Genomic DNA, 10,322 nt, shown 5'->3' with positions numbered 1-10,322 from the left:
CCCCGTGCTGGAAAAAGACACTGAAGTCTAATTTTGTGCACTGCGATGATAGATTGCTCTGATAAAGTAGCTGTGAGTTATGAGACGGACAGACGGCTCCAAGAACATTGCAGGGGCTGCAGTTCTCATCCCCCAAACTGCTTTTGTAAGATATTATCTGACTTCAAAGAGAACACAAGAGTTTAATTAATGAATGTTATGTCTGGACATGTAATACTCTTTGAAATACAGTCTAATCTTAGCTGCTGCCCTCTAATCATTTTAGATTTACAGCAGGGAGCAGCAGTTAGAGCCACCGGCGGCCGTGTCTCTACCTTAGAGCGAGATCATTAGGATGTCCCTGCTTTTGTACTGTAACTGTTTTTTTTTAAACTTTGTTGTCCACAAATTCTGTGGTGCATTAATTATATTAAATTCTAGTCATTTCACCGGGCCTGACTTTTTTTCTTTACATGTGAGGGCTCTGAATAGTTTTTAAAGACGCTTCAGTGGGACAGGAAAGCAGTGTTGGACACACTGGGATAAAATTGAATTTCTACTTACAAGACGCTCTCTCCGCTGGGCCTCCTGTCACTCTCCAGTGTCAAACTTAAAGGCCAAGTCCAAAACTGCTGCATCGTGCCTGCAGATGAAACACTGTCAGCCCTCTACTGTCTTTGTTGACAGAGTGATTTACTTGGTTGAACATATTGATGCCTGGGCTTTTGAGACATGAGCGGATGTGACTTTGCAACCTCTTGAAATTTACTTTTTTAACGGTTTCTGTGCTGCAAAATGCTTTCGACCTACTGAGATATGAATAATTATTTTTGGTTTCTTACAAGAGACTCTGGTTTACACTTGACCATTCACTAAAACACTAAAACCCCTCAGATGAAGACAGATTGTCCAATTATAAGCTTAGCAACTCTAAATAGGCCTGTCAAGCTTTGATTTGTTGTGGCGTCACAGGTTACGTCAAAAAAAAGATCCATTCACAGCTAGCACACTTCTAGCATTTCCCTCTATGTGAATGCCATCTGGACGCGATTGTATATATTCAACACATTGCCAAATGTCCTATCACCTTTGGACAGTAACAGCGTCAAGCCAGTATGCTGGAGACGGACCTTCGTCAAGCCAGACCTTAATCCTCACGTCATTAATCTTGTGAAACAGACGCAGTTTGCTTTGTTTTATGCATCAAAACTACTTGGTTTGGGAAAAGATCATGTGTTAAAATATGTATGTCACGGTTACATACTTGACATAATTTAAGTGTAACTTAAAATAGGTCAATGTTGACTCTCCCTTTCACATGGAGATGAACAGCTGTCTCCTGGGTGAAAGTCCTGTGTTTGTTTGACCCATCCATTTACCCCACCTTCTGCCATATTTGGACTTTCTTGCTCTTTATACGTCATCTGACCTCCTCCATAATAAGTACAGCCACTAGAGGTTGCAGCCTAACAGTAAACGTAAATGTGTAATAAGCTGCTTGCACAGTCAGTATATGGGCTGGCAGGTATATCAGAGTGCAACGGTACAGAGATTACACTGCTGTCACATTAGTCCTCACCCAATAAGCCTCTTTTCTGTCTTTCTCAATATTAAAAATGAAAGCAAACTTCTTGAAAACATGAACAAGTATGAATGCTAAGCATCAGTGTTAGATTAGAAAATAATAATGATCTGAACTTACATTTTACATCCTTATTTTCATTTCTTCTAGCCTACATGGATGGTTGGTTTTGCCTGGGCCCTGTTAGCTTGAGCCTCAGTCTTTTTAGCACCATATCAAGAGCACATGTGCGACCCTCTTGAAACAGTAGAAAGTCAGCCAGAGAGTTTTCAACCAGCTCAAGGAGCTAACTTTAGCTTACTTAGCTGTTTAGCCACAGCTGATACAATCTACCATCTACAGCTGTTCTTTCACCTGCCGGAGTTGATGCTCGAAGCCTGTTTTTGTCTGCATCCATCTTTAATTACTGACCAATTGTTTCAAAAATAGCTAAACATTTCAAGCGGTTAATCTGCCACTGTTATTATTATAAAATGCCAAGCAAGAACAGAAAACCTGACAGGTGTAGCAACAGTATCTAAGGGCGTGCCAAATTCTGTCATTGCATACAGTGATAGCATGCTTCCGACTACTATATCACCATATTACTATGGTCGTGTGTTTCCTGCCTGTTGTTTCATTGATTCTACATACACATCTCCTGCAGTAGTAATAGTCCATTACCTCTGTAATAGCCCAGCAGGTAAACATTTGAGACAGTCACATGGCAAACAGAGAAACACAATCGATGCCTCTCAGCCTCCAGAAATATGATCCTGCACCTGGACTCCTTCAAAGTACCTCAGCACCTCTATGAAAGAGCAGAAGGAGAGACAGTGTCCCTTTAAGGAATAACTCGCAGAGGAAGAAGGAAAGCTGCAAAGTAGGAAGGAGAGGAGGTGTGTATGTGTACGTGTACATGTCAAACTGATAGACACTTGGGGGAGAGACAGAGGAAGAGAGAGAGAGAGAGGGGGGAGAGAGAGATCAGGAGAAAGAGAGCCAAAGACAGAGAGACACAACATTGCATTAGGCACTAAGAGCCATTCCTCGCTCGCTAAAGGCTAATGCAATTGCCACAATAAGAGTGTCTCAGCGGAGGCTGTAAAATAAACTAGAGAGGGGAATGAAAGAGGAGAGGCAGGGAGGGAGGGAAGAATGGAGGGAGGGATAGGGAGGAGGGATGGAAGAAGGAGAACTGGCAACCCTGCCTCCAGACTCTCATATGGACAGTGGATCTCTTGGGACAACTGGTTGAAAGTCTCTCTCTGTCTCTGCTGTTACTCCTGGCTGTGTGTGAGTGGCTGAGTGGGTTGGCGCTCTGCTGTGTCTCCAGAGTGATTTATCAGGTTTGCAGGGAGGAGACAGAGGGAGAGAGGGGGAGACAACTCCGGTAGCAGGGCAGGCAGTGGTTACCAGCCTGCTGGCTGGGTGTGTTAACTCCACATCTGACCTCTATGGGAACGCAGCAGCCTCCAGTCCTCTCCTCCCCTGGCAGACTGTGGGAACAAGGGGGGACAGATCCTCGTTTCTCCCGTCTCTCTCTCTCCGCTTCTCGCTGGGCTGTCAAGGTCCGGGAAGCGGCCCTGGACAGAGCAGGACATGACGAGACGGGACGGCTTTGGCGGCAAGACCTCAGCGGGAGACCTGGGCTTCGGGATTGCACTGCTGACTGACTCTTGGATCTGAAATGGCACAGTTGGCACAGTCACGCTGTCAGTCAGGCAGCCGTGCTGTTGTCTAGTCAGTCATTAGTCAGCCACGATGTTTAGTTAGTCAGCCAGTAAATCGGTCAGCGGGGTCCTCCCCATAGGGTCAACTCTTCTACTCTGTGCATATCCTCATCTGAACTCTGAGGTGACTCAGACTTACCGAGTAGCAAAACGGACCTGTGGGCATGGTGAGTGGCAAACCCCCCTCTCTGTCTCTCACATGCTTTTTCACGCACATTTCTTTCCTTTGACTCTTTTCCTCTTGTGGGTGTAGCATTCCATTTCCAAATTTTATTAGCTTTGCTCTGTTGTGCGCCTCGCTGTATTTCTTCATCCGTTTCTCCTTTTGGCAGCTGAGACACGAGACAACAGATATGATCAAAGCTTCGGTCTGATGTTACAGAGTTTATTCAGTCATAGTCTAGCTTTGATCTTTCGGTGATTGCACTTGGGAAGACAGTGCATCAGTTTGTGTGACAAACGAGTAGTTGCTTTTACATCCGACTCTGGCTCGGCAAAGGTATTTCAAATGGGCCGTTTAATCTTGCTGTTTGAGGGTCGAATGAAAAATAAAATCTTTATTTACTCAGGGCTACTTTAGAGCAAAACATAGTAGATTTTGTTATGCCAAATCAATAAAAACCTTGTAAAAGTTTAATAAACCAGAATTTGATTTTGAGCACTGTGAAAAGAAAAACAGATAATATTTCACACACACACCTGCATGACTTTTGGCTGCTGTACCAGCACTTTTTCTCTGCAAACTCATGACTGTGGGGGGTTTTGTAGAGCGCCATAATCTCACCACTGTTTGGAAAAGGAGTTTGATGTGATAAACTAACCCTAAAGTCAAGTGCACAGAACATTTTTGGACAAATAGTTCAAATATTTGAGCCCGCTCCAAGGCTTTATCTGTGTCTGCTAAATCACTGGAGTTGTTCCCATGTGTAACAGGCATGTGACACAAGGGCAAAGAAAAGTTGTATCCATGTCTGGATATGCAGTGTATTTTATATCAAATGCAGAACTATAAATGAGAAAACAACGTCACTGTAAGAGTGGAAACCAAGGAATCTATTTTCCTGCTTAAAGCTGTAGATATTGATATAAATAATAGATAACTGTAAAAGTCCCTTGTAATGCTAAACGAACAGATGATTAACACCAAACTCTGCAGCTGTGTGCATCTTTTTGCTCTTTTTTGGTTTTCCTGCCTGCACATGAGCTACTGCATGTGGTTGATTCTCATTAAAATGTAAGCAGCCATTTACAGCGAGCGAGCTTAGACTAGCACCAAGCAGTAAATGGTTAAGAGCTAAAACATTCATCAGTGTTGAGTTGGCCAACCAAACCACAGCTATGCACACAATGAATGCTGTGACCGACTACTGGACTTACGTTTGTTAGGTGGGCAGAAATTAAACTCTAATGGGATGCCCATGTTCTTCTGTGTAGCTAACTAATGCAAAAGTTAGTGAGTTTTTCTGCCCCCTAGTGGTCAGATATAATTTAATACGGCTTTAAATCCACACGCTGCTTCAGAATAGGCCAAACACTGCACACTCACTATCTGCGGCAGATGTTGACATGGGCGTTGTCTCCAGAACAATGAACAGATGTTTGCTATTTGGGTTTGGCTGCTAATTTTGCTGTCATCGATAAGAGTTTATGCGAGTACGAGCACATGTCTCTAAGTGGTGTGTTTTCTTCTGCAAGAGGTGCACCTGTGTGACTTTACAGTAGTTTGCTGTGTGTGTGTGTGTCGATGTCCTGTGTGCAGCCACATGGCCTTCTCTTCTCTCATGGTTTCCCCTGCACTTTGTGCGTTCGCTGGTTCCTCTCAGATCAACTGCAGAGTTTTTAAGTGCACAGGACAGCATGGTTTCCCTCGGCTCTTTCAGCCCGGCCATGCGTCCACCACAGAGAATTTCTGTCTGAGCCGAGGCAATTACAGCACACATCCAAAGCCATCGTAGCCAGGAACCAAATGAAGGAGCCTTTGATAGGCCCCGACTGATGCGTATTTACTTTTTACGACCAACCAAGTAGTAAACAGCTTGCCTTGTTGGCGCTGGAGCGACACTTTAAATACAGGCCTGTTCACACACAAACATATACATAAACACACGCACACACACAAACAGACAAAGACTTTTCAAGAAATCAACAGAAAGGTACAAAGCCATCTCTTCTTCTGCCAATACACCGCAGAAATATCCACGACTAAGCGACACTGCCAGCTCGATTTGTTTGCCAGCCACTGATTTCATAATCAGGTTTGTTGAGCTATGCTTGGCAGTTTTTTTTTTTTTGTCGGAGCTGCAGACACAGCAGCAGCAGCAGCAGCAGCAGTAGCCTCCAATTGAAGCCATGTGTGGTGGAAAAACAGGCCTCAGTTTGTGGAGAGATTGCATGCTTGGAGTGGGAGGGAGCCTGCCGGTTACAGAGGTCACAATCCGAACACGCCAACTCCTCTTGGCCTTCTCACACGCCATGCTGACGGATGCATCTCAATAGTCAGTCAGGAATCCCTCCCAAACCTCCTTCACTCCCCTCCTTTACCTTCATCAGAATTAAATAAGACCAGGTTACAAAGTTCTGAGAGCCCCAGGCTCTGCTGCACACCCTCACGTGCTACTTTAAAATTTTTATTTTACAACGTTTAAGGCACAACTTTCAGGATAATGCGGAATATATGAAAGCCAGACGGAAAGGACTCCTGGTGAGCTTTTGTTCTCTTAGGTGGTGTCTGGATGCACAAGAACACTGTGTTCAGGGTGTGCCACAAATGAAAAAAGTGGTTGGTTTAGTTGAGTCTGGTATGAGACTTTGCAAGCGTTAGCTCTACTAATAGCAGCACTGATACATCCAAGTGTCCCCAGATGAACCTGGCAGTCCAGTGTTGTTGTGTCTGGGTTTATTTCCTACGCAGCTTCGTCACTTGAACATGCTCTCACACACAAATATCGCATGTACAATACTGCATGTACAATGCAACATGTACAATACTGCATGTATAATGCTGTATAAAGTGTCTCTCCCTGTTTTTTCCACTCTGTACTACACCTCCCTTTATCCTCAGGTTCTTCCTGAGAGTCTTTTCCTTCTGGTCAAAATGTTATCAGCACAGCCACGGCTATTAGCTAATAGCCGAGATAGCTACTAATATCAGATTCAGAGATAGCCCATGCCAGGCTTTAATGCAGCTGTGCCATTTCCCCTCATGCATTGTAATGGATTATGTGCCTGTCAGCGCAAAGGGCCGGATCATTTTTTCATTTCTCCATTGTTCCTATCAGAAGTGAGTCAGTGCCTCTATAAAGATAGCACTCAAATGATTTAACATCAAGCACTTTTTGACATAAAACTCCCAAATCTGTTTAGTCTCATATGTCTTATTCTGTTTCATTTCTAAGAAAAGCTTGGTAATGATTGATTTTGCATGAAATTACATCCCCACCAAATTGCATTAAGGCTATGCAAAATGGATTATTGTTAATGGGACATGAGAAAAAGCTCCTGCTTGATGCCTGCTCCCTTCTTCAGTCACATGCGAGGGCTGGTTTATCAAGACTGAGTGATCTAATGAGCTAAATAATGAAGCTCAGACCCAACAAGCACTGGTAACGACTTTTTAATGCTCATGGGCTTTTCAGTTACAGAGGTGTGATTGGCTGAGACAGGGGTCTCGTGTTTTATCTCTCTGATCAGTTGACTGTCCTATGCAGTAAATGCGGGTATATAGTATCTCAGCTCTATTTCTTCCTGATCAGAGGGTACATTCAAAACAAAGGTCCTGATGATGTGACGCATCTGAAGGCAAACGTGTTTAGTTGTTCTAAACAGACAAACACTCTGCATCAGTCTCTGCTCTAATCAAGCATTCACGGTGTTGCAGTAATTCAAGTGACAGAGGTAGTTGTGTGAAGCATAGCAGCCTGAAGTTGTGTTCAGTCAGAAGGCAAAGCCATTCTCTGCCCTACGTCATGTTTTGCAGTCCTTGTGGATTTGCCCTAAACAGCAAGTGCAGAAAATTGTACAGATTTAAGTCGTAAACTACCAACAGACACAACAACTGTGTTTGTGTGTGAGTGTTTATGTGTTCGGCTCAGAAAAACTCAGTTTTTCCTCTACGTCTCTGCAGCAGACTCATTAAGCCCGAGGATAAGAGCAAATTATTCACTCACGTTGAAACATTCTCAACTCACTCGGTTCTGTCTTTGTATCAATTTGTGCCACAGAGGGCGAATTCGCATCCATTTGTGTCTTTCCATTACCTTTAGTTGCAATTCACTCCATGTTCTGAAATTCATTTCACGTTCTGAGTGAACAGACGATAAACAGAGAAGTTTAGATTCTGCTGCTTTCACACATTTGCACCCAAACATTTACTTAATATTATATTATCATATGAAGTGGTAGTGCTTGTTGGACTACTGGCGTTGAGAATTGCTGCAGCCCCCCTATTCTGACATCAGAAAGTTGGAGTTTAAGACACTGTGACTGACTCCTTTAGAGTCTGCTTTCACCATTCAAACCCGCTCCCTCCATGAGGCTGCATCTCTAAAACAGCTTCATATTTCAAAAGAGCTTTGCACGCTTTACGGCCTAGGCAGTATGGCATCCATAAAGGCAAGGCTCTTCTAATGCAATTAGACTTGATATTGCTCTCTCTCTCTAACATGCACATATTCTCACATACTTATATTTCTCTCCATCTCTTGTTTCTCCTCCTCGCTCTCAACACTTTGCCTGTGTTTTGTGAGAGCAGCGTGACAAATCACAGCGGCACCGGTGTGTGAGATGCAGGTTGACGTCACCGCTGGACGGCTGCGTTCAGATGTGAATCTTACGCCCGCGGTAACCGCCACATATATCACAACATCTCCTGCGTAAACACGTTGCCAGCTGCCAAGAGCCCAATGAGAAAGTGCTTTTCAGCAAATGGTGTGGCTTTATCACCTTTGACAGAAAATGGAGGGAGAGGCGGTCATTGCAGCAGTCAGAAAGTCAGGTATTTGAGTATATTTATGTGTAGGTAAATGTTGCCCCTTCAGATTTTTAGGTTACCAAATGCCACATGAGCTCGGTATTATTTCCACTCTGCTTCGGCCTTTTGCCCAAGCAGCAGTTCATCCAGGCTGCGTGAATGAGGTCATTTTGTTCGGCTGAGAGTGCAAGCATTGCACTTTCTAAATGCAGTGACTCGTTCACACCTTCAGCCTCGTGTACAATAGTAAGTTCCATCAGGCTGTAAATTCTGTTCATCTTGACTCACACGAACAGGAGACACGACTTTATGCTTTCACAAACCACAAACAAATGACAGTGAGAGTCAAGTTTAGTTGCCATGGACGTATGGAAATCACGTCTGCCACAACATTTACAGTTGCAGAGATGATCAAAATTAAAATTAAATTAAACATTCTTCATTCTGCAGTGGATTATATATCTACTGCAGAGCTGAAACTATTAGTCGATTGACAGAAAATTAATCTGCAACTATCAATTAGTCAGTTAGTCAAAATGCACTCACTTCCAGCATTTCAAGCGTGACGATTTGCTGATTTTCTTTGACACGTTTAGATAACAAAATGCATATATTTGGGTTTGGGACTCTGGTTTCTGATGTTTTGCAGGCAAATTAATTAATCAATTGATCAAAAAAAAAATTTACTTGAGAGATCAAAACAGTTGCAGTCCTGACCGACTGAATGTGCGTTAATGATTTTTTTTTTGACGGACATTTTATTTTCATCATTACCACCTGCTATCCAACCCCTGAATGCCACTCTGTAATTCACCCTGCTCGCCAAAACTGTCACATCATCACACCATTCATTTAAACCTGACAGTAATGTCACCGATCAATTATGTCTCATATCGAGCTTTCACGCCCAGCAAACAAACACTGACTCACACACCACTCCCTTTGATTCACTCACACCGTCACCATTTTTCTCGTTGCTTTCACACTCCAACTCACGCATGCAAACGAACACACACACACGCACACTAGCACGGGCGTGCGCACACACACAGGCAATCCCTCATTCCACTTTCCTACAACTGTTCAGTGAAGCACTACTTTACGTTCCACATCTCACAATCTAGACAAACATATTTATTCATGATTCCTGCGCAGGGAGGGGCGGGCTGGTAGGGCTGGTTGACAGGGCTGACATATTTCTCTGTCTGGAAAGGTGCTTTACGCCTTTGTTATGTATGTATGTACAACATTTACCATAACTCTGCACATAGCAGGAGGCCTGCGGAAGACACTCTTTCTTTTGAAAATGATGCACAGGTGCCTTTGAGAGCCTGTCGGCGGACATTGTGATGTTTTTATGTAGTTCCACTTGCAGGTGCGCAAGAGTCGGGCTTTGACTTCCAAAGATAGGTCTTGTCAATTTTCTTTGTAGCTATCAAGATTTCAAAATGCACCAATGACAGTGCCTTCAGGTGGGATCTGTACTCCTGCAGGACCGATTATAGACTGATCTCTTAAGTCTGTCCTTTAGTCTCATGTCATGGATCTCACTGGAGTTGGCACACAAGTTGTTACTGTAATCCTTCAGTTAATCATTGGCAGACACTGTGCTCTATAATAAAATTAGACAAAAAAGCACCATTATACCACCATTGCAAAACAGACTTTATAGCTTTTATGAGATGATGACGATAAGATGGAAACAGAGTGTCTTTAAAAATTAAAGAGAACAAACTACAAGCAGCAACTGTTCAAAATCTTCGAATGGAATCTCAAATAAAGTCTGAGGAGATGCTGGCGGTGTGTGAAAAGCCATCAAGGAGAGACTGTTGAGACTCAGCCCTAACCTCCTCCTCACCGCTCAACAATCCTGTCATTATTCCTTCCCCACCAGGGTGGGCCGGGAATTTTTCCTGCAAAACAGCATAAACAACAACAACAAAAGATAATAATACACGGTGACGTTCCAGTTCTTCAAGAAGGAAGTTGTTTTTTCTACGTCTCCCCTTGTGGACCCACCTAGCAACGTCATGCCATCTACAATGGGAGAACAAATCAAACAGCCCTCTCTGACCTGAAA

This window comes from Chelmon rostratus, chromosome 4 (assembly GCF_017976325.1).
Source record: "Chelmon rostratus isolate fCheRos1 chromosome 4, fCheRos1.pri, whole genome shotgun sequence".
Lineage (NCBI taxonomy): Eukaryota > Metazoa > Chordata > Actinopteri > Chaetodontiformes > Chaetodontidae > Chelmon > Chelmon rostratus.
The sequence above is the reverse complement of the archived record's forward strand: the minus strand, read 5'-3'. Positions refer to the sequence as shown.